We start from the raw sequence: 3,569 nt of genomic DNA on the forward strand, positions 1-3,569 counted from the left end.
AAAATTGTCGATGCTAAGAAATGAAAAGTTTTTTCTCATTCTCTCAGTTATCTCTGATTATTTAGAGTATACTAATAATTTTAATTCTTAAATGACAAAAAAATTACCTCCCCCCCTTTTTTTTTTTAGTTTTTCAGCAAGAGACGCTGATGTCGACGCAGACTACGGAGTTGATCACCGCCATTACTGCACAGACCACTGCTATTGTCTTCAGTAAGTATATAAATATTTTATCTATGAATTGTACTCAACTTTAAGTTAATAATGTTTTTTTAATATTGATAAAAAGATAATGAACCAACAATTTTTTATTTAAGAATTAAAGAAGAAAGAAATAATTTTACCACATTTTACAACTTTCACATGTAAACAATTAAATTTGTAGACAAACCCTGGATAATTGCGACAGGGATCTCATCAGCCCTTTTTGCCATCTTAGCTCTGTGTGTTATAGTTTTCATGATTGTGAGACAATGTAAACGTCGAAACATTAGACAAACTCTCGACAGTGAATCTGTTCAGGAATTCAGCATTATGCGTGAGGTGAAATTGGACTGACTTTTTTTGATTTAATCATTTTAGTGATGGCGGTTTGTTTGAAGTGCGGGACTATAAGACTGCAAGACATTCCAGATACACAGAACGACCTGCGGGGATTAGGAGAGGCAGCTGTCCCGAATGAGCGTGTAGCACCCCGTCTCCGCAGATCCCAAAGGATGAGAAGAGCACCGAAGCGTTTCATTTGTGAATAAACTCTGTGATATAAATTTTTCAGATCTTGTAAATATTTTGACTTTATACATGTAAATAGTGCTTTATAATGCAAAAGACAAGTCTACAACTTTGTATATCTTTTTTAACGTTTCTTTTCTTCTTTCTTTTTTCTTATTTCATTGCTAATTTACAGAATTAAAACTAAAGAAAGTAAAATCAAAATATGCTATGTAAATATGCAAAAGGAATACTTTCACATATGGAAGTAACAATGAAATATTTGTATCTGACTGTATAAACACAATAAAAAAAATCCTTATATCTATTTTTTTCTTTCTCATGAAATAAACTTTTTAGAGAAATAAAGTGGAATTAAGAGAGATAATCCTATTTAGGATTAAAAGGGTTGATCTAACTGACACCAGGAAGATTTACGTTTATATAACAAAACACTGAGTGGTGTATGAAAGGATTGAAGGTGTTTTAATAAGCAAAGCCGTATTTTAAAATAAAAGGTACATTCATATCTTTTACAAGTAGAAAATACTGGTTGGAACATTAGGAAGCGATTAAGATGTATTATACCACCTTACTCCTTAATATTGGAAATGTGATAAACATTGTCTAATAATGACAATGAAATCCTATTAACTCGGAAATTATCAAATCATATACTGTAACGATACAGGTACATTATTCTTCATGGTAACGCCTTTCTGCTTTAAATATTCTTTGTTCTTAACATTCTGTATCATTCTGCTTCAAGAATCAGTTCAATTGACTATGGCTAAAAGAAAGTTACAACTTTAGCTTAAGTAGCGAGAGATGTCTTAGGATTTTCCCAGATGAATATAATTCAACTATAGACATCAGACAGATGGAAGAGGGGGAGTTTTCAGAGCAGAAAGGTCAGGAACTTTCCCTGTCTAGATGGAGAGTTTTGTGTGATCGTTTGGAAGACGTAGTGTGCGCCGTTTCAAAAGTGAAGGCGAACGAAGAAGTGGAATTCAAATTGCATCTTGGTGGTCAAGTGTATGTGTCTGTAAATTCTCCTTACATGTGCGTTAACATTAGAGAATTTACAAGAGGTAGATATGCGAACAATCAGGACAATTTATACCCTACGCCTAACGGGCTGTCTTTACGATTCAAGGAGTGGGACGCCCTAGTGGACAATCTACAAGAAGTCAATTTTCAGCTTCCGGTAGACATGGATTGTGTGGTGCCCTGTCACTTAAGTCACGACAACCAGATGGGAATGATTGAGTGCGCAGAATGCAATCCGGGTGGTGAAATTGAATAAACTGTGACAATATAACATTGTACATAATGTATTTGTAAATATGAACATTAACATTAGTGTGTTTCTTGTATAAACAGTTCTGTAGTATTTGTAAAATTAGTATAGATATTCAAATGAGTCATTTATTAATAAATTTTTGTGAAAAAAAATAAACGCTTTAAAAATTTTACTTTCAGCCTTTCTGTCAGTGTGTATAATTAAGACTTTAATAGAAAGCATTAAAGTTAGAGGGACTTCATTTTAGTTCTGACCGTGCTTACGCCAACATGTTTCCTTTCAACAGTTGTACTACCATATCTATATCTGGCACGACCGGTTCAGGGAAAACATGTTTTGTTAAAAATATAATTAATAGTATAAAATTGATGTTCTATCCCGATCCTCCAGTGAATGTGTTGTACTGCTATGGCGTGTTTCAAGAGGAATTTAGTATTATGGAGAAACAAGTTCCATTTTTAAATTTCCGACCAGGTTTACCTAGTGACTCTGATATAAACGTATTGTCAGAAAGCAACTGTCACAACTTGGTTGTCATTGATGATCTTATGAATGAATTGGTGTCAAACAAAGAAATGGAAAAACTTTTTACGCAGGGTGCGCATCATAAAAAGCTAAGCATTTTATATCTGAATCAAAACATGTATTGCAAGGGAAAACACTCTCGCACAATAAATCTGAATACGCATTACATAGTATTGCTAAAAAATCCGAGAGATATGTCACAAATTCAATGTTTGGGTAAACAAGTTTTTCCTGGCAAATCAAATGCGCTTGTGGAAGCATACAGGGATTGTATGGAAAAGCCTTTCGGGTATCTGGTGCTAGATTTATCTCCCCATAGCGAGGAGGCTTATCGTATAAGAACTGGCATTTTCCCAGATGAAACCTGTATCATATATAAACCCTTGTAAACTTTGAATACTAATTAAATCTAGTTTGACTGTCGAAAGATGAACGTCGTGTCAGAATTAAGAAAATGAGTAAAACATTAGAGAGTGTGTCAATGTACCTGAAATTATTTTTTGATAAAGACGCACCGAAAGAACAATAAATGGGATTATTGTATACTGCAAGTAAGAAACAGATATTAGCTTTAGTGGAGATCTTTTACAATATTTTAAACGGGACTATTACATTATCTGCGAAAGCTCATAGGCTGCTAACAAGAAGTCGCGTGATTCTTCAAAATTTCACAAATTCTAAGAGAACTGTGCAGAATAAAATACGTGCAGTAAAAACTCATTATAAAATTTTCTTTCAACTAATGGAAGACGTGCGTGAGTCGATCAGAAAACTTATAAAATGAAGTTTACTCAGAAAATGGTTCTCGTCCCCCTTGAAAAATTAGAAAGATTAACAACAAAGTCAATCGAGGAACCCCCAAAAGCAGTCGTTAGAGAGACAGACGAAAACGACGACAACAACCATACAACAGGCGAATCAACACACAAAGAAGACGAACAAAAGCTTCCAGAGGGTAGTCCTGAGAGAAAAACGGATAAAGGAAAAATAGAGGAAAAAATTATACCCCCTCCCGGATTGCCGTCAAAAA

The sequence above is a fragment of the Saccostrea echinata genome, unplaced genomic scaffold, assembly GCF_033153115.1.
Source record: "Saccostrea echinata isolate AGI-Se365-2 ecotype Australia unplaced genomic scaffold, CSIRO_AGI_Sech_v1 ptg000006l, whole genome shotgun sequence".
Taxonomy (NCBI): Eukaryota; Metazoa; Mollusca; class Bivalvia; order Ostreida; family Ostreidae; genus Saccostrea; species Saccostrea echinata.